The sequence below is a fragment of the Bubalus kerabau genome, chromosome 1, assembly GCF_029407905.1.
Source record: "Bubalus kerabau isolate K-KA32 ecotype Philippines breed swamp buffalo chromosome 1, PCC_UOA_SB_1v2, whole genome shotgun sequence".
NCBI lineage: Eukaryota > Metazoa > Chordata > Mammalia > Artiodactyla > Bovidae > Bubalus > Bubalus kerabau.
In genome coordinates, this window is record NC_073624.1 from 90,616,090 (window position 1) to 90,638,867 (window position 22,778).

Below are 22,778 nucleotides of genomic sequence, written 5' to 3' on the forward strand. Positions count from 1 at the left end.
CTTGCCAACACTTATTTCTTGTCTTTTTGAAAATAGACATTATGACAGGTGTGATATCTCATTTTGGTTTTGATTTGCCTTTCCCTGATGATTAGTGATTTTGAGAATTTTTATGTGCCTTTTAGTCATCTGTGTGTTTTTTTTTTGCAAATGTATATTAGGCCCTCTCTCCTTTTAAAAAATCAGAGTTTTTTTTTAATGTTCAGTACATGAGTTCTTTTCATATTTTGGATATTAACCCCTCATCAGATATCATTTGCAAATATCTTCTCCTGTTCAAAAGCAGCCTTTTTGTTTGTTGGTAGTTTCCTTGGTGTGATAAAGCTTTTTAATTTGATGTAGTGTCCCATTTATTTATTTTAGCTTTTGTTTCCCTTGCCTGAGGAGACTGATTAAAATATTGCATTGCTAAGAACTATATCTTAGAACATACAGCCTATGTTTTATTCTAGGAGTTTTATGGTGTCAAGCCTTGCTCTGAAGTCTTTAATCCATTTTTAATTTATTTTTGTATCTGTTATAATAAAATAGTCCAATCTGATTCTTTTACATGTGGCTGCCCAGGTTTCCTAATAGGATTTATTGACGAGGCTGCCTTTTCTCCATTGTATATTCTTGTCTTCTTTGTCATAAATTAATTACCTGTATAAGTAAAGGTTCATTTCTGGGCCCTCTATTCTGTTCATTGATCTATGTGTCTGTTTTTGTGCCAGTGCCATACTGTTTTGATTACTGTAGCTTTGTGGTATAGTTTGAAATCAGGGAGCATGATACCTATCATTTTATTTTGTTAATAAAATTATTTTGGCTATTCTTTTCTGTTTTGATACAAATTTTAGGATTATTTGTGCCAGTTCTGTGAAAAATGCCAGTGGTATTTTGATAAGGATTGCACTGAATTTGTAGATTGCCTGGGATAGTACAGCTATCTTAACAGTATTAATTCTTCCCATCCATGAGCATGGTATAACTTTCCATTTGTTTGTATCATCTTCAATTACTTTTATCAGTGTCCTAGTTTTCTCTTTACAGGTCTTTTACCTGTATAGATAAATTTATTCCCAGGTATTTTATTCTTTTTGGTATGATTATGAGTGAAAATGGTTTCTTAATTTCTCTTTCTGATAGTTGATTGTTAGTGTATAGAAATGCAACAGATTTCTGTATGATAATTTCGTATCTTGCAACTTTACTGAATTCATTTATGAGTTCTAGTATTTTTTGGTGTTATCTTTAGGATTTTCTCTGTATTGTATCATGCCATCCAGAAACAATGGCAGTTTTACTTCTTCCTTTTCAATTTGGATTCCTTTTATTTCTTTCTCTGTCTGATTGCTGTGGCTAGGATTTCCAATACTATGTTGAATAAAAGTAGTAAGAGTGGATATCCTTGTCTTGTTCCTGATCTTAGAGGAAAGCTTTCAGCTTTTCACCATTTATTGTAATATCAGTTGTGGGCTTGTCATATATGGCCTTTATTATGTTGATATACTTCATGTCTAACTTTCTTAGTTGTAAGTTTTTATCATAAATGAATGTTGAATTTTGTCAAAGCTTCTTCTGTGTCAATTGAGATGATCATATGATGTTTATTCTTCAATTTGTTGATATGCTATTTAACCTTGACTGCAAATATTGAAGCATCTTTTTCTCTGAAATGAATTTCAGTTGATTATGATGTATGATCCTTTTAATGATGTTGAATTCAGTTTGCTTATACTTGATAACTATTATATTTATGTTCATTAGTGATATTGGCCTATATTTTTCTGTTTTGTGATTTTTTTGTCTGGTTTTGGTATCACAGTGATGTTAGATGATTGGAGCATTTCACTTCACTTAATAGCCCCAACATACATCTACATTGTCCCAGCTGGCAAAATTTCATTTTTTAAATATCTGAGTAATATTCCATTATCTTTCTATCTAATCTTACATCTTCCCTATCTATCAGTGGATATTTAGGTTGCTTCCATATCTTGGCTATTATAAATAATGCTGCAATGAGCATAAAGATGCATATTTCTTTTTGAATTAGTGATTTTTTCCTTTACATAAATACTCAGAAGTAGAATTACTGGGTCTTATGGTAGTTCTATATTGAATTCACTTTGGAATCTTCATAGTGTTTTCTTTAGTGGCTGTACCAGTTTACATTTCCATCAATAGTGCATGAGGGTTCCCTTTTCTCCACATGCTTGCCAGGACTTGGCATTTCTTGTGCCTTTGAAAATAGCCATTCTGACAGGTGTGAAGTGATAGCTCTTTGGTTTTGATTTTAATTTCCCTTATGATTAATGATGTTAAGATCTTTTCATATGCCTGTTGGCCATCTTTATGTCTTCTTTGGAAAGATATCTATTCAGATCCTCTGTCCATATTTTTAAAAATTGTTTTTTGAGCTGTATAAGTTCTTTATATATATTTGAATTTTAACCCCTATTGGCAATACAGTTTGCAAATATCTCCCTCATTCAGTAGATCACCTTTTTATTTTGTTGGTTGTTTCTTCACTGTGCATAAATGTTTTTGTTTTATGTTGTTTCACTGGTTTATTTTTGCTTTTGTTGCCATTGCCTTTGGAGTCAGGTCCAAGAAAACATTGACAAGAGTGATGTCAATGAGCTTATTGCCTGCTTCCTTCTAGGAGTTGTATGATTTCTGGTCATATATTCAAGGCATTTTGAGTTAATTTTTGTGTATGATGTAAGACAACTGCTATCTTTGGAAAAGCCCACTTGTAACATTGGCTCCGGCTGATGACTTCAAGATGGTTCCTACCATTCTTCAACTGATAAGAGTGTTTCATTATGCCTTAATTGTTTCTACAAATAATATTGTTTATGTTCAACAGATGCTTTCTATTTTTGAGTATAGAATTATATATGTTATACTAGGGGTGCCCACATAACCAGCCTCCAATTTAAAACTGTGGGCACTGAGCCTCTAATGAGCTATTCTGGTCAGCAACATTTCACATATGCAGTCACAACACCTTGGTTGGGAAATAAGTGTGTCCTGTAAGTGACTTAGCATGTACACACATGAGCCTCTACTGGGAGAGGAATTTTGGAATCTGGTACTTCATTTTCTCTGGACGTTGCCCCAGGCATCTTTTTCTTTTGCTGATGATTTTATTTTGTATCTTAATACAACTATGTGCTGAATTCTGTGAGTCCTGTTAGTAAACCAGTAAACCTTGGGAGTGATCTTGAGAACCCCCAACATACCTAGTTATAAGGAGGACTATGGAATTTAGTTTCTAGCTGGGTAGCCATGTGTCCAGCTAAAACTATAGAACCATGGGACAAGGGAAGAATGGATTGGGGTAAAAAAATAGAACCCTGCCTCACCCACATGTTTATTAACTTCGGTGCTTATTATTCCTAATTATACTTTAGATCTTCCTTTTAGATTTATTTTCCTTCTTTTTAGGAGATATTCCTTATCACTCAGCATAAAAACCAAATGCTTAGTGTGGCCTCAAGATCTTTGTGATGCGGCCTAGATATCTCTAGGACCTCATCTTTTCCAACACTCCCCATTCTAATTTCTCTCTAGTAGCTCTAGTCTTATTGCTGTTCTTTGAATATACAAAACACATTCCATTTTATGACTGTGCTTGCTGTTTGCTCTGTGCATAGTGCTCTTTTCCCAGATAGCCATATGGCTCACTAACTCCTTTTTTGCCCCCTTACTTCTGCTCAAATGTCACCTTATTGGAGAGGACTTCTATGATCACCTATGAAAAACATCAAAGTTTTAGCATACTGTCATATTTGTCCTCCTTTAGATTTCTCCACAGCATGCAATATTGTGTCACTGTTACATGATGTTATTTGCTTGTTTATTGTCTGTCTCCTCTCATTAGAGTATTAATCTATGAAGATAGATTTTATTTATTTTATTCATGACTGTATCTGTAGCACTTACAGCAGTGCCTGGAATATAATAACTTAATAACTATTTTGTAAATGAATGAAAAACTGATGAAATCCTTTAGAAGCTACTTCAGTGTATTAGTTTTCAAGAATTTCTATAACAAATCACTGGAAATCAGGCGGCTTAAAACACAGTTTAGTCCCATGGTTCTGGAGGCTGGATGTCAGGAGGGCTGTGTTCTCTGACAGTTCTAGATAAGAATTCTTTCTTGCTTCTTCTAGCTTCTAGGTGTGTGTGTGTGTGTGTGTGTGTGTTTTTTCTTTTGGAGAGGCAATCCTTGGTGTTCCTTGTAGGTGCAGTCACGTGGTCATTTACTGCCTGTGTGTCTTGTCATTTTTATTTTCTATATGTCTGTTTCTGTGTCCAAATTGCACCCTTTTATAAAATATCAGTCATATAGGACTAGAACCCATCCTAGTGAACTCATTTTAACTTGATTATCTCTGTAAAGATCTTATTTCCAAAGAAGGTGTGAGGTACTGGGTGTTAGAACTTCAGCAAACCTATTTTGGAGGCAAAATTCAACCTTTAAAAGTGAGAGTGAACTTTTATAGCATTTATTTGTCTGAAAAAGCTAACCTTATATTTATTGTTGAATTAAGACTGTACTGATTATGCAATTATAAGTCATAGTTATTTTTTTCTCAACATTTTGAGGGTAGTACTCCACCTTTTTTGGCTTCACTGATGTGATGAGAGTCAAATTGTTGTTTCTTTGTAGAATATAAACCTTTTCTTTCAGGCTAATTTTAAAGTCTTTTTGTTTTTGATGATCTGAATTTCACTAAAATACAAAAGGGGGTAGATTTGTATTTTTCTAAAACTCATTATAATTTCTGTATCAGAATCATTTCTTATCCCTAATCAAAAATTGTTAAAGTAAAATATCTTTCCATAATGAAAGCTCCATGTCCAATTGCTTTACCAGTATATATTCTAAACATTAAAGAAACAGTGACACCAATGTTATACAAACTCTTTTGGAGACTGAAAAAACACTTCCCAACTTGTTTTACAAGCCTAATATAATCTTGACACTGAAACTGACAAAATCATTGCAATAAAGGAATGTTACAGGCCAATCTCTGTCATGATCTTAGATGTAAAATTCCTAAACAAAGATTAACAAATATAACTCAGTAAATGTAGAGAAATTATAATTTAATCGAAACAACTTGAATTTATTTATAGTATGCATCATTGCTTTAACATCTTAAAAATTGATCAGTATAAATTCACTACTTAACAGGATAAAGGAAAACAAATCATATGAATTTCAATAGATATAGAAAAATTGTTTAATCAGATTCATCCCCCTTTCATGTTTAAAACTTGTCAGAAAACTCAGCAAAAGAGACACTCATGTATAGATCAGTCTTTTGGACTCTGTGGGAGAGGGAAAGGGTGGGGAGATCTGGGAGAATGGCATTGAAACATGTATAATATCATGTATGAAATGAGTCACCAGTCCAGGTTCAATGCACGATACTGGATGCTTGGGGCTGGTACACTGGGATGACCCAGAGGGAGGGTATGGGGAGGGAGGAAGGAGGAGGGTTCAGGATGGGGAACACAGGTATACCTGTGGCGGATTCATTTCGATATTTGGCAAAACTAATACAATATTGTAAAGTTTAAAAATAAAATAAAATTAAAAAAAAATGGTACACATAAAAAAAAAAAAAAAACTTGTCAGAAAACTAAACATAAAAGGGAGAAGGGAACTTTTTCACTCTGATACAGTGTTCACAAAACCTGCAACAAGCATACTTAATGGTAAAATATTAAAAACTTTTCCCCATAGGCTTGAAATGAGACATGAATACCCACTATACAGCTTAAACTTTACACTAGAGACACCAGCCAATGCAATAGGCAAGGAAAAGAATAAAAGTTATAAGGAATGGAAATAATAAGATAAACGGCTATTATTTGAAAATTATGTGATATTATATGCAAAAATCAAAAGAATCTACAGATAAACTATTATAATTAACAAGTGAGTTTAGGAAATTTACCACATACAGGGTCAATATATAAAAATTAAATTGTATTTTTATTAATAAGAAACCTTGGAAGAAAAACTATGGCAAACTTAGACAATATATTAAATGACAAAGACATTACTTTGCCAACAAAGGCCTGTATAGCTAAAGCTATACAGTAGTCATGTATGGATGTGAGAGTTGGACCGTAAAGAACGCTGAGTACCGAAGAGTTGATGCTTTTAAACTGTGGTGTTGGAGAAGACTCTTGAGAGTCCCTTGGACTGCAAAGAGATCAAACCAGTCAATCCTAAAGGAAATCAGTCCTGAATATTCATTGGAAAGACTGATGCTGAAGCTGAAACTCCAATATTTTGGTCACCTGATGTGAAGAACTGAATCCTTGGGAAAGACCCTGATGCTGGGAAAGATTGAAGGCAGGAGGAGAAGGGGAAAACAGAGGATGAGATGGTTGGATGGTGTCACCAACTCGATAGAAATGAGTTTGAGCAAACTCCAGGAGTTGGTGATGGACAGGAAAGCCTGGCACGCTGCAGTCCATGGGGTCACAAAAAGTTGGACACGACTGAGTGACTGAACTGATTGAACTGAAGTTGCATTTTTATGAATAAGAAACCATTGGAAAATAAAATAAAAAATCAGTTTTATAATAGCACCAACAAACACCTAAATATAGATCTAATAAAAAGATGTTCACTATCTCTATACAGAACACTATAACACATTGTTAGAGAAATTAAGGAACTAGATGAATGGTGTGTTGTTCATGTTCATGGGTTGGAAAGTACAACAATGTAAGGATGTCAATCTCCCAAATTGACTGTACCAGCTATCAATTTATTGCTCCTTAGCTCCAAATCTACCTTGCCTTGCCTGATCTGTGCTAACAGAGCTGGAATCTGTGAGTATTTTTCCCTTGTCAGCTGACATGATTTTAACTTTGTCAGTAGAGGGCAGTAGAGGGATAGTGGTAAAGAAAGAGGTTCTCTCTGGTTCTGGTGAACTCCCCTAGGCAGGCTCCTGCAGTACGTGTCTTCTGCATCATGGGGCTCCTGCAGCTCTCGACTTATGAAATGCCAGGCTCATTCAGTGCATATAACTTATACAGGGCCTGCTTCACTAACTCGAATGGCTTATGTAGTGCCTGGTTTCAGCAGTGCTCAGCTCAGCACCTCTCATGAGTGGCTTCCTTGGCATCTCTTGCATGTCTGTAATAGGGTGCTACTGGTCTGACACCACCCTTTGAATGGCTTCTTCTGGAAATCGCTCAGGTGACTTTGCAGAGATATCAAAATGAGATATCACCCTCACACTGGTCAAAATGGCCATCATTAAAACGTCTGCAAATAAATTCTGGGGAAGGTGTGGAGAAAAGGGAACCCTCAGAACAGTATGGAGTCTCCTTAAAAAATTAAAAATAGAGTTACCATATGATCCTGCTATTCCACTCCTGGGCATACATCCAGAAAATATGAAAACTCTACTTCAAAAAGATATATACCTCAGTGTTCACAGCAGCAGCAGTATTTATAATAGCCAAGACATGGAAGCAACATACATATCCATCAACAGATGAATGGGTAAATATGTGATATATATGTATCTGTATCTGTATCTATCTATCTATATATATGTATCTGTGTGTGTGTGTGTGTATATATATATATATGCCTAAAACTGTATGTATAAGCTTCCCAGGTGGTGCTAGTGGTAAAGAACCCACCTGCAGGAGGTGTGAGAGATGCAGGTTTGCTTGCTAGGCTGGGAAGATTCCCTGGAGTAGGAAATGGTAACCCACTCCAGTATTCCTCCCTGAAAAATTCCATGGGCAGAGGAGCCTGTGTGGGCTAAATTCCATGGGACTGCAAAGAATTGGACATGACTGAACACAGTCCTTTGCTTACTTGCTTATGAAAGAAAATAACATACATACATACATACAGCAGAATATTAGTCATAAAAAAGAATGAAACAATGTCATTACAGCACATGGATGGAGCTAGAGGTTATTATACTAAGTGAAGTAAGTCAGACAGAGACATACAAATATCATATGATATTGCTTATATGTGGATTCTAAAAAGTGATACCAATGATACACACTGAGGAAACCAGAATTGAAAGAGACACGTGTACCCCAATGTTCATTGCAGCACTGTTTACAACAGCTAGGACATGGAAGCAACCTAGATGTCCATCAGCAGACGAATGGATAAGAAAGCTGTGGTACATATACACAATGGAATATTACTGAGTTATTGAAAAGAACACTTTCACTTTTCACTTTCATGCACTGGAGAAGGAAATGGCAACCCACTCCAGTGTTCTTTCCTGGAGAATCCCAGGGATGGGGGAGCCTGGTGGGCTGCCGTCTATGGGGTCATACAGAGTTGGACACGACTGAGGTGACTTAGCAGCAGCAGCATTGAAAAGAACGCATTTGAATCAGTTCTAATGAGGTGGATGAAACTGGTGCCTATTATACAGAGGGAAGTAAGTCAGAAAGAAAAATACCAACACAGTATTTTAATGCATATATATGGAATTTAGAAAGATGGTAATGATGACCCTATATGTGAGACGTCTTTACACAGATGTAAAGAATAGACTTTTGGACTCTGTGGGAGAAGGCGAGGGTGGGATGATCTGAGAGAATAGCACTGAAACATGTATATTACCATGTGTGAAACAGATCACTAGTCCAAGTTTGATGCATGAAACAGGGCACTCAAAGCTGATGCACTGGGACAACCTGAGGGATGGGATGGGGAGGGAGGTGGGAGGGGGGTTCAGAATGGGGGACACATGTACACTCATGGCTGATTCATGTCAGTGTATGGCAAAAACCACTACAATACAAACAATATTGTAAAGTAATTAGCCTCCAATTAAAATAAATAGATTAATTAATTAAAAAAATACAGAAATAGACTCACAAATATAGAAAACAAACTTATGGTTGTCAGAGAGAAAAGTGAGGGGGCAAGTTAGGTTGAGAATTTGTGATATAGCAGATACACTACTATATACAGTACTGCTGTAGTACATAGTAGCACTATGCATGCGTGCTCAGTCACTTCAGTCATGTCTGACTCTTTGCAACCTTGCAACCCCATGGACTGTAGCCCTCCAGACTCCTCTGTCTATGGGGATTCTCCAGGCAAGAGTACTACAGTGGATTGCTATTTTCTCCTCCAGAGAATCTTCCCAACCCAGGGATCAGACCCATTATCTCTTGTGTCTTCTGCATTGGCAGGTGGATTCTTTACCACTGCACCACCAGGAAAGCCCATATATGTGTATGTATATGTCAGTCACTCAGTCATGTCCAACTCTTTGTGACCCCATGGACTATAGCCTGCCAGGCTCTTATGTCCATAGAATTCTCCAGGCAAGAATACGGGAATGGGTAGCCATTTCCTTCTTCAGGGATCTTCCTGACCCAGGGATTGAACCCAGGTCTCTTGCACTGCAGGCAGATTCTTTATCATCTGAGTCACCAGGGAAGCCCAACTTAAAGGCTGGGCTATGTCTGCCCAAAACAAGGGGTGCAGCCCCATGTATGTGTACGTATATATATAAATGCATCACTTTGATGTTCCTCTGAAACATTGTAAATTAAATATACTTAATTAAAAAATAATTAAAGCTGGTGAGGATGTGGAGAAAGATAATACTTATGTACTGTTCTTGGGAATGTAAATTGGTATAGCCACTATGGGAAACAGTATTTATGTGCTTCTAAAAACTAAAAATACAAGTACCATAAATTGGAAACTAATAATCCCACCTCTGGATAATACCCAAAGGAAATTAAATTACTATGCCAAAGAGATATATTGAGGAGATAGTTCAAAGAAATGTTCTTTGCAGCATTACTTACAAAACCAAGACACGGTTGCAACCTAAGTGTCCATTGATAGATGAAAAGATAATGAAACAGTGGTATATTTGAGTATGTGTGTGTATAGAATAGTCTGTTATATATGATATATAATAGACTATTACTCAGCCATAGAGAAGAAGGAAATCCTACCTTTTACAACAACATGGATGAACCATGACGGCATTATTCTAAGTGAAATAAGTCAGACAAGAAAAGACAAATACTGTATTAATTCACTTATATTTGAGATATAAAAAAACTGAATTTATAGAAATAGAGTTGAATGGTGATTTCCAGGTGCCAGGTGGTAAGAGAAATGAGATGTTGATCAAAGGGTACAAACTTCCAGTTGTAAGATAAGTAAGTTCTGGGAATATAATGTACAACATATTGAAAGCAGTCAGCAATACTGTATTGAAGTTAGTGATAGAGTAGATCTTAAATGGTCATCCTAAAAAAAATAAGCAAACTCATGCCCATGAATTTAATTATGCTTACCATGTGCCCCACCAGCCAGAAGTGGCTTGGGTATCTGAAAGATGGGACAGGCTTACTGAAGACTCAGCTATGGCACAATTGAGAGGTAACTTCCTGAAAGGATGGAATTTAGTATTATAGGATGCAATATTTTTCTTGAATCAGATATCATTAATATGCTGCTGCTGCTAAGTCACTTCAGTCGTGTCCGACTCTGTGCGACCCCATAGACGGCAGCCCACCAGGCTCCCCCATCCCTGGGATTCTCCAGGCAAGAACACTGGAGTGGGTTGCCATTTCCTTCTCCAGTGCATGAAAGTGAAAAGTGAAAGTGAAGTCGCTCAGTCGTGTCCAACTTTTAGCGACCCCATGGACTGCAGCCCACCAGGCTCCTCCGTCCATGGGATTCCCCAGGCAAGAGTATTGGAGTGGGGTGCCATTGTTATCTCCCCCATAAAGAAGCCTGGGAATAAAAGGGTGGAAGTGTTCCTTTCATTATTACATAAAATAACCCATCCTGGGTTAATGTATGTATGTACTCTCCTGGTTTTCATATCTTAATCCTTGAGGAGAAATGCTTAAAGCAGGTTAAAAACAATGGTTCCTATGAAGGGGAAGGTAAGATAGCTACCTGGCCATTTTGGGCTTCTTTTGCCTCTGAGCCAACAGACAAAAAGAGCTTACTCAACTGGCTGGAGTGATTGATCCTGATTATGAAGGGGAAATTGGATGGCTGCTACCAAATGGCATCAAGGAAGACTAGATCTGGAACACAGAGTAGGCTCTGGGTTTTCTCTTAGTCTTTCAATGCCAAATAGTAGATTAAGTTAATAGAAAACAATGGGACACTACTACCACCAAAAAAAAAGGGGGGGGCTGAATATTTAGAACTCGGGCTTTTCATAAATAGTAACTTTACTAGGTGAAGAGCACTAATTACGTTCTGACTGAGGACAGAGGAATAATATAACAGTAGAGAAGGAAGCCATAGATATTAATTTTGTCTATATGATCAAGTAGAGAAATGAGGACTGTAATAGGTTTGGATATTTTCTCTTTTTTTTTTTTTCAGATGTACATATTTATTTATTATTTATACATGCCAACAGGCTTTCCTGGTGGCTCAGATGGTAAAGATCTGCCTGCAATGCAGAAGACTCAAGTTCAATCCCTGGGTTGTAAGGATCCCCTGGAGAAGGAAATGGCAACCCACTCCAGTATTCTTGCCTGGAGAATTCTGTGGACACAGGAGCCTCTCAGACTATGGTCCGTGGGGTTGCAAAGAGTCAGACATGACTGAGCAAGTAATACTTTAACACTCAACTGTTTTATCCCTCTTTCCATTTTTTTTTTTTTTTTTTGGTTGCATTGCAAGGCATGAGGGATCTTAGTTTCCCACCCAGGGATAGAATCCATGCTGCCAGCAGTGAAAGTGTAGAGTCTTGACCACTGGACTGCCAGGGAAATCTATTTCTTCTTCCACTTTTTATTTTGTATATATAAGTTGATAGAGTCCAAATTTACTATAATCTTTGTGAAATCATTAAATTTCAAATTTAATAGATTTAAATTAAATTTAAATTAATTAAACTCTGCTTTTTAAATTATTATTTTTTATTATGTTAAGAATACAAATAATATGTACTTTCTTTAACAAAATTTTAATTGTACAATACAATGTTGTTGAGTATCAGCATGATTTTGTACGGAAGATCTCCAGAACTTAATTATCTTACAAAACTGAAACTTTCTATCTGTTGAACATCCACCCTCCATATCCTCCTTCTCCCAGCCTCTGGAAACCATCATTCTACTTCCTGTTTCTATGAGGTTGACTATTTAAGATAGCTCATATAAGTGGAATCATGCAATATTTATTCTGCTGTGGAGCTTATCTTTGTATAATGTCCTCCAGGTTTATCCATGTTGTTGCATATGACGGGAAGACCTTCTTTTTAAAGACTGAATAACATTCCATTATATGTACTTACTGCATTTTGCTTACCCTTTCATCTATCAGTCAGCACTTTGGCTGCTTTCACATTTTAGCTATTGTGAAAAATGGTGCAGTGAACATGGGTGTACAAACATCACTTTGACACCCTGCATTCAGTTCTTTTGGATGCATACCCAGAAGTGGGATTGTTGAATGATATGGTAGTTCTGTTTCTAGTTCTTGGAGGAATCTGTTTCCCATAGCTGCTGTGCCAATTTGCATTTCCACCAACAGTAGAAGCTTCTAATTTCTCCAGATCCTTGATAACACTCTATCTTTTGTTTGTTTGTATAATAGCCATTTTAATAGGTTTGAGGTGGTATGTAATTGTTTTTAGTTTGCATTTCCCTGATGATTACCTATTTTTAGCACTTTTCATATACCTGTTCACTGTTTGTATGTTCTCTGTGGGGAATGTCTATTCACTTCTATTACACATTTTAAAATTTGGTTATTTGCTCTTTCTGCTAATCTCTTTATTTATTTTGGTCTGTTAAGGTTTTCTATTTCTTCTTTTGTTTTTCTGGGAAGAATTTAATCTTACCTTTATTTCTTTTATTTATTTATTTATTTTTTATTTTTTATTTATTTTTTATTTTTTTTATTTTTAGACTTTACATAACTGTATTAGTTTTGCCAAATATCACAATGAATCCACCACAGGTATACACGTGTTCCCCATTCTGAACCCTCCTCCCTCCTCCCTCCCCATTCCATCCCTCTGGGTCGTCCCAGTGCACCAGCCCCAAGCATCCAGTATCGTGCATCGAACCTGGACTGGCAACTCATTTCATACATGATATTTTACATGTTTCAATGCCATTCTCCCAAATCTTCCTACCCTCTCCCTCTCCCACAGAGTCCATAAGACTGTTCTATACATCAGTGTCTCTTTTGCTGTCTCGTACACAGGGTTATTGTTACCATCTTTCTAAATTCCATATATATGCGTTAGTATACTGTATTGGTGTTTTTCTTTCTGGCTTACTTCACTCTGTATAATAGGCTCCAGTTTCATCCACCTCATTAGAACTGATTCAAATGTATTCTTTTTAATGGCTGAGTAATACTCCATTGTGTATATGTACCACAGCTTTCTTATCCATTCATCTGCTGATGGACAGCTAGGTTGCTTCCATGTCCTGGCTATTATAAACAGTGCTGCGATGAACATTGGGGTACTCGTGTCTCTTTCCCTTCTGGTTTCCTCAGTGTGTATGCCCAGCAGTGGAATTGCTGGATCATAAGGCAGGTCTATTTCCAGTTTTTTAAGGAATCTCCACACTGTTCTCCATAGTGGCTGTACATACATCACAGCAGGATCCTCTATGACCCACCTCCCAGAATATTGGAAATAAAAGCAAAAATAAACAAATGGGACCTAATTAACCTTAAAAGCTTCTGCACATCAAAGGAAACTATTAGCAAGGTGAAAAGGCAGCCTTCAGAATGGGAGAAGATAATAGCAAATGAAGCAACTGACAAACAACTAATCTCGAGAATATACAAGCAACTCCTACAGCTCAACTCCAGAAAAATAAATGACCCAATCAAAAAATGGGCCAAAGAACTAAATAGACATTTCTCCAAAGAAGACATACAGATGGCTAACAAACACATGAAAAGATGCTCAACATCACTCATTATCAGTGAAATGCAAATCAAAACCACTATGAGGTACCATTTCACACCAGTCAGAATGGCTGCGATCCAAAAGTCAACAAGTAATAAATGCTGGAGAGGGTGTGGAGAAAAGGGAACCCTCTTACACTGTTGGTGGGAATGCAAACTATTTCTTTTTTTAAAACTTTTTATTTTATACTGGAGTAGCCAATTAACAATGCTGTAATAGTTTCAGGCGAATAGCAAAGGGACTGAGCAATACATATACATGTATCTATTCTCTCCCAGACTCCCCTGCCATCCAGGCTGTCATGTAACATTGAGTCCTCTGTGCTATACAGTAGGTCCTTGTTGGTTATCCATTTAAAATATAACAGAGTGTATATGTTGATCCCAAACTCCCTATCTCTTCCCCCTCTTCTTCCCCCTTTGTCTTTATTTCTAAGGAAGAGTTTTACTGGATACAGTATTCTTGATTGTTAATTTTTTCTTTCAGCACTTTGAATATATCATCTCAATCTTTCCTGGCATGAGAGGTTTCTGCTGAGAAATTCACTGATAGCCTTATGAGGTTCCCTAATACGTGATGAGTTGCTTTTCTCTTGCTGCTTTCAAAATTCTTTATCTTTGAAAATGTAATTATAATGTGTCAGTATAGACTTGGTTTCTTCTATCTGACATCCTTTGGCATCCTGAATATGGATGCCAATTAGTCTCCTTATATCTGGGAAGTTTTCAGCTATTATTTATTTAAATAAGCTTTCTGCCCCCTTCGCCATCTCTTCTCCTTCTAGGACTCCTAAGATGTGTATATTAGTTTAACTGATAAGAGTTCCCTGAATCCTTTAGGCTTTCTTCACTGTTTTCATTCTTTTTTCTTTTTTTTTTAATTTAATTTAATTTTATTTTTAAACCTGAAACACTGTATTAGTTTTGCCACACATCAAAACGAATCTGCCACAGGTATACATACGCTCCCCATCCTGACTGTATAATTTACATTCTCCATCTTTGAGTTCATTGATTCCTTCTTCTGTTTTATCAAGTCTACTAGTGAATTTTTCACTGCAATCATTGCATTCTTCAGCTCCAGTATTTTTTATTAATTACTTTTACAGAGTATGGCAGATTTAATTTTCTAAAGATGATATTTCCTTTGACATTCTCATTGGTTAGTGGGTCTGCTCTTGACTACAAATCTGAGTGGGCTTAGACTCTCTTGTAATGAGAGTTAAGTAGAAGTGATGCTGGATGACTTCCAAGGTAAGGTCAGAAAAGGCTATGATACTTTTACCCTATTTTCTTGACCTCTCATACTCAGAGCTCTGGGACGCCATGCATAAGTCTGATTATCCTAAGGGAACTATGCATTGCTGAAGCCAAACCACATGGTAAAATCTTCTTTAGATGCTCTGATAGAAAATCTTTGTCTTCAAGCCCTCCCAGGCTATGTGTCAGATACTGTGACTGAATGAGCATTTAGGTGACTTCATTCCCTATCCTTTGAGCCTTTGACTCCTCCTAGCTGAAGCCCAGATGGGGTGAAGCACATACAAATCATCCTTGCTGTGCCCTTTCCAATTTCTGACCCACAGAACCCCTTACTGCTGTATTGTTTCTGGGACTTGTTTCTGAATGGCTGGAGAGATAGAGACTAATGAGGTTAGGTAGGGGAAAGAGAAGGTAAATGATAGAACTTTCGTTCTGTCTGGCTCAGTAGGTGTTTATGGTCAGCAAATCACCTGTATACTGGAGTTAAATGCAGTTAGTATGGGTGGGAGACGCCAAAATTTTCCTGGGTTTTGAGAACATCTGTCCTGTTTCAGAGGTAAGGGCTTATGGAAGCTAGTTTAAAAGTGTGTTTTTTAGTCCATCATCAATAAAGCAGTTTGTTGAAATTTCACTTGGACTTTAGCAACTATTCCTGTCTCATTTTATTTTATTTATCTTTTAAAGTCTTTCTTCTTTTTAAAATTTTTATTTATTTATTTGGCTGTACTGGGTCTTCATTGCTGTATGCAGGCTTTCTCTAGTTAAAGTGAGTGAGGGCTACTCTTTAGTTGCAGTGCACAGGCTTTTCATTGTAGTGACTTCTCTTGTTGCTGAGCATGGGCTCTAGAGTATGTGGGCTTCAGTAGTTGTGATGCATGGATGCCCCGCTGCATGTGGAATCTTCCCCAACCAGGGATGAAACCTGTGTCCTCTGCATTGGCAGGCAGATTCTTAACCACTGGACCACCAGGGAAGTCCCTTCTCTCATTTTAAATCCATAGTGTCATTGCCAGTTTTTCTCCTTTTCTATATTTTTATGGTCATTTTTTCGGAGAAGGCAATGGCACCCCACTCAAGTACTCTTGCCTGGAAAATCCCATGGACAGAGGAGCCTGGTGGGCTGCAGTCCATGGGGTCGCTAAGAGTCGGACACGACTTCACTTTCACTTTCACTTTTCACTTTCATGCATTGGAGAAGGAACCCACTCCAGTGTTCTTGCCTGGAGAATCCCAGGGATGGGGTAGCCTGGTGGGCTGCCGTCTATGGGGTCGCACAGAGTCGGACACGACTGAAGTGACTTAGCAGTAGCAGCGGCATGGTCATTTTTTAAATGGTTGAGGTTTTTTTTTTTTTTTTTTTTTGAGATATTGATGCATAACCTTGTATTCATTTTAGGTGCACAACATAGTGTTTAATGTATGTATTAATATATGCTGCAAAATGATCACCACACAGTTACATTTTTTTTCTTTGATGAGAACTTTCAAGGTCTACTCTCTTAGCAAATTTGAAATGTACTATACAGCATTGTTAACATTTTTATGCTGTACATTACATCCCTAGGACTCGTTTGTCTTGTAACTGCAAGTTTATGCCTTTTGACCACCATTGCCCATTTTACCCAACTCCTCCACCTATAGCAACCACTAGTTTCCTCTCCTCTCCAGTATTTCTGATTTGTTCTTTTCTTAAAATTGCTTCTGTCTCTTTATTGATATTCTCATTTTGTTCTTGTGTCATTTTCCTGAATCCATTTAACTGAGTTCTATTGTAATTCACTGAGCTTCTTTCAGAAGTTTGTTTTGAATTTTGTCAGCAAATTCATAGATCTCCATTTCTCTAGGGTCAGTTACTAGAGATTTATTTTACTCCTTTGATTATGTTATAGTTTTCCTGATCATTCAAGTCCCTTGTAGCTTTGTGCTGATGTCTGCATTTTTCAAGTCACAGATACCTCTCCCAGTGTATACAATGACTGAGAGGAAAAGACTTTCATCAAAATGTCTGGCCAGAGATTATTGGCCTATGTTCCTAAATTATCCAATTGACCAGTCTTTTTTTTTTTTTTTTTTTAATGGAGGCTGTAATCTCTTATTCTCTCTGGTGTTTAACTTTGCTGGTTCTGTTAGCACTTGATGTGAGGCTACGCAGGAACTGGTCCCTGAGCTACTGCACTGAAAGAATGAGGACATTGGAGGCATGGCCCACTCCTCTTACTCCCTTCTGAGGGAGAAGCCTTGGTTCTGCATGTTTTCCCAACCTTGAAGATCCTTGCTAGCTGTAGGAAGACACCCTCTGCTTTCCCTTGGTTCTTAGCTGCTTCAGGCATCTGGACTATGCTGTTTCTTCAACACTTGGTATGAGGAGAGGTAGGACGTGGCCCCTTGGGGAGTGGGTGCACGGACAGGCTGGGAGGCTGAGTGCACACTCCATTCTCTTCTCCCCACCATGGCAGAGGTCATTGGCTGAGCAGATCTGCCTTGGCTCTGGGCTGCGCAGTTTAGGGGGGAGGTTAATGCAGGAAAAGTTAAAGTGCTCTTCTTACCTATTTCAATGTGACTGTTCTTGGTTATTGTGCTTCCCTGGGGTGCTGGAACATCTATAATTCTTATAAAGACATTTTGGTTCATATATCATTTTTACATTGTTGTTTCTATGGGGGAACAAGGATTGAGCCTTACTATTCCTTCATTTTGCTGATCTTACTTGTAGTTTAATCTTTAAAGAACAGGCTATTCAGTGGGACTGTGGTGGAATATGTGTAGTGATTAATTTAGCCAGGGTGGATACAATAAGTATTAGGACAGTGTGCATCTTCATTTAGGAGAAGGTGTGAGAACTTCTTCACTTATAATAAGAATGGCATTTTTAAATGATCATGTTATGACTTTTAATTTTGATTAATATAACTAGATCAATTTATGAAAGTTTAGTTAATATAAAGTATCCCCAATAATGTATACACATATCTGTGTGCCCATTTTATCACAGTATTTCTTGATATTTTCTTATGTTTGTTAAGAAAAAGATAAAAATAATACTCTCTTGATGTTTTAATTTGCTTTAATTTATTTGTTTTTTTTTCTCATTTACAGTGGGTATATACATCAAATACAAATGCTACATTTTATAATGTACGCCTTTTGCCAAGGGGTTGTAGCAAAATGCAAAATCAGTTTTTAGTGTAACAGTATGTTCAGTCTTCTTATATGTTTGTATTGTGGCAAAAAAACATATAAAATTTACCCTCTTCATGCATTTTAAGTGTATAGCATTGTTAACTATATGCATATTGATGTGTAGAAGATCTTCAAAACTTTTTTATCTTGTTTGACTGGAACTCCATACCCATTGAATAGCAACTTCCCAATTCCCTCTTCCCCCAGCTCCTGGCAACCACCATTCCACATTCTGCTTCTATGAGCTTGCTTCTCCAGGGGATCTTTCCGACCCAGGGATCCAACCCAGGTCTACCCGCATTGCAGGCAGATGCTTTAACCTCTGAGCCACCAGGGAAACCCATAAGTAAAACTACAAAATGGTTTTTCTCCTCTGACTGGCTTATCTCCTTAACACAATGTCCTCAAGGTTCATCCATATTGTCACACATTGTAGAATTTCCATCCTCCATTGTATGCGTATGCCACATTTTCTTTATCCATTCATCTGCTCATAGATATTTAACGTGTTCATCCTTTGATTTCACTATTCTTTGACTTTGCAGGCACACATGCCATTTCATGCCTGTGGTGCCATCAGGTCAGATGAATGGGGGATGGTGAACTCACTCATTTTGGAAAATTAAATGTGTATAGATTACTTGTTCTTTGCCTTTATACTAATAGAATCCTTTGTGTAAATCCACAGGTAAAGGTCCCAGGCTCAGGATCTTTGTTCTTGTCAGGGTCTTTGTTCTGGTTCTGGCTCCTCAAATGTAGTGAAGTCACTGCTTCTGAACTAGTTTCCAGAGGCTGTGGTAGGAGCTGATGTCTCTAAATGTTTCCCCTCAGACCCTGGATGGGCAAAATAGTTCTCTGACTATATTTCTTAGCTTTTCGAAGTCACTTAACTTTGAATAAGAAATAAATACACTTGAATTTTATTAAAAATGAAGAACCACACAAGCTCTAAGCTTACAAAGTTCTCTTCCCTTGTAGATTTGTTCTCTATTAGAATAAGCATCCTATTGCCATTTTTTTAAACCCTGAGACACATACCTAGTGCCTTAGAATCCTCTGCAAAGCTGCCTTCACCTTCTGGTTGTTGAAGCTGTAAATGAGGGGGTTTATCAAGGATGTGATCACACCATACTGTATAGAGACAACTCACTCCAGGATTGATCCTGAAGAGGGGCTGATGTACCTGAATAGAGCTGTCCCCATAGAACAAGAGCACCATGGTGAGGTGGGAGGAGCAGGTGGAGAAGGCTTTGCCTTGGCCTTTAGAGGAGGAAATACTTAGAATGGCAAGAATGATTTTAGAGTAAGAGAAGAGGATCAGGGAAAGTGTCACAAGTCCTAGAAATGCAGCAGAACCAGCTAGCAGGATGGTGTTAGGCATGGTGTCACTGCAGGACAGAGGGAAGAGTGAAAGCAGTTCACAACTGAAGTGGGAGATGATATTGGGACCACAGAACTGTAGGTTCTGGGTACAAAGATTATTCACTAGTGAGTTCAGAAACCCCATCACCCATGCTGCACTGACCATTGCAGTGCACAGAGGTCCATTCATGATCATAGTGTAGAGCAGCGGGTGACAGATGGCAGCATAACGATCATAGGCCATAGCAGAGAGCAGGCAGCTCTCAGTGCCTCCAGAAAATATGAAAAAGAAACTCTGAGTGATGCATACCCACACTGAAATGGTTTTACCCTAAGACAGGAAATTCTGAAGCATCTTGGGCACAGTGACTGAAGAGTGGCATATATCTGCTGCTGCTGCTAAGTTGCTTCAGTCGTGTCCGACTCTGAGCAACCCCATGGACTGCAGCCTACCAGGCTCCTCCATCCATGGGATTTTCCAGGCAAGAGTACTGGAGTGGGGTGCCATTGCCTTCTCCGGGCATGTATCTAGGAAAGACAAATGACCAAGGAAGAAGTGCATGGGCGTGTGCAGGTGAGGATCAGCCCTGATCACCAGGATCATCATCAGGTTCCCCATCAGGGTCAGGAGGTAAATCCCCAAGAAGAGAACAAAGAGCATGATCTGGATATCCAGGTCAGTAGACAACCCCAGCAGCACATATTCATCAATAATGCTAAGATTTTTCATGGTTTCTTACATATTCCATCCCTAAAGGGAAAGAAATATTTACCTATTTGGTGGGATAACGATCTGAGTCATTCTCTGCGAATATAATTTTTTTAATTTAAAAGATCTGCTTTTTAGCTTTAAGCCAGAATATGAATCTGAGTATAAATATCTGACAATCCTATTACCCAATTAAATACTGCAACTTTCCTTCTCCTGCCTCTAAATACTCCCTATTAAGCTAAACATAGCTCCCTCACAATACTTAACACTTTCTAACATATGGATAATGAATCTAGTACATTAAAGATTATTTTTCCCTGTTATAACCTATATTACACACAGGCAAGGATGTTTGTCTGTTCTTCCCCCCTCCCCATGAAAGCAATCCAAATTGCCAATAATAACGACTCATTCCATAAGTTTTGAGTAGAGAAGAGGGTCACGAAAGTGTCACAATGCAGTTGACTCAACTAGATGGCTTTAAATAAACATTTGTTGAATAAAAGAATGGTGCCTCCTAGTACAATCCCTTAACTGTCATTGCTACCATCCCCTGACCTGTTAGATCATGTGTGTGTTAGTGGCTCAGTTATGTCCTATCTTTGTGACCCATGGACTGTAGCCCACCAGGCTCCTCTGTCCATGGAATTCTATAGTCAAGAATACTGGAGTGGGTTGCCATTCCCATCTCCAGGGGATCTTCTCAACCCAGGGATTGAACCTGGGTCTCCTGCATGCAGGCAGATTCTTTACCATCTGAGCTACTAGGAAAGCCTCACAATCTCTATCCTCTCATGCTCTTCAGCAGCCTTTCCTCAGTACCCGATATCATCCAAGACTCGATGAACTCTTGAAGTTGCAACAAGTAGAAAGGCACCCAGAAGCAAAGCAAGAAACTTCCTTTTCTGTGTTGCTGCTTCTGAGCAATTAAGAGTTTAAATTCCTAGTACATCTCATCTGACATGTCAATGAAACCTGGTATCTGACTTCATATTTTCAGGTTGAGGACAACATGTGATAGAAAGGTGACCTTACTTGTACCATAACTAGATGTCTCAGAGCCAGAACTAAGCAGGGTTTCTGATTTCACAGCCCGTTCTCTTTCCAGTACCTCACACAGAGACAGTAAGTATTTTTGGATGTAAGGAGTTTGGGGTTTAGAGCAGTGTGATTTTTGGGGTACAGGAGTGATCACCAGTTTCCTTGATCCTATGAATTTGCATTATAGGGGAGTAGAATGCAAAAGTAGGAAGTCAAGAGATACCTGGAGTAACAGGCAAGTTTGGCCTTGGGGTACAAAATGAAGCAGAGCAAACACTAACAGAATTTTTCCAAGACAATGTACTGGTCATAGCAAACACCATCTTCCAACAACACAAGAGACATCTCTACACATGGGTATCACCAGATGGTCAACACCAAAATCAGATTGATTATATTCTTTGCAGCTGGAGATGGAGAAGCTCTATACAGTCAGCAAAAACAAGAGTGGGAGCAGACTGTGGCTCAGATCATGAGCTCCTTATTGCCAAATTCAGGCTTAACTTGAAGAAAGTAGGGAAAACCACTAGGCCATTTGGGTATGGCCTAAATCGAATCCCTTACGATTATACAGTGGAAGTGACAAATAGATTCAAGGAATTAGATCTGATAGAGTACATGAAAAACTATGAGCAGAGGTTTGTAACACTGTACAGGAGGTGGTGATCAAAATCATCCCCAAGAAAAAGAAGTGCAAAAAGGCAAAATGGTTGTCTGAGGAGGCCTTACAAATAGTTGAGAAAAGAAAGAGAAGTGAAAGGCAAAGGAGAAAAGGAAAGATATACCCATTTGAATGCAGAGTTCCAAAGAATAGCAAAGAGAGATAAGAAAGCCCCCTTAAGTGAACAATGCAAAGAAATTGAGGAAAACAATAGAATGGGAAAGACTAGAGATCTCAAGAAAATTAGAGATACCAAGGAAACCTATCAAGCAAAATGGGCACAATAAAGGACAGAAATAGTATGCGCCTAACAAGCAGAAGATATTAAGAGGTGGCAAGAATACACAGAAGAGCTATACAAAAAAGATCTTAATAACCCAGATCACCATGATGGTGTGATCTCTCACCTAGAGCCAGACATCTTGGAGTGTGAAGTCAAGTGAGCCTTTGGAAGCATCACTATGAATAAAGCTAGTGGAGGTGACAGAATTCCAGCTGAGTTATTTCATATTCTAAAAGATGATGCTGTTAAAGTGCTGGACTCAATATGCCAGCAAATTTGGAAAACTCAGCAGTGGTCACAGGAGTGGAAAGACCAGTTTTCATTTCAATCCCAGAGA

At 38.0% G+C, this 22,778-nt stretch overlaps 1 pseudogene; it reads right to left on the reverse strand.

The window, feature by feature from the left end:
• Nucleotides 1-19,420: 19,420 nt before the first annotated feature.
• Nucleotides 19,421-20,474, reverse strand: LOC129650125 (olfactory receptor 8S1-like; annotated as a pseudogene).
• Nucleotides 20,475-22,778: the final 2,304 nt, after the last annotated feature.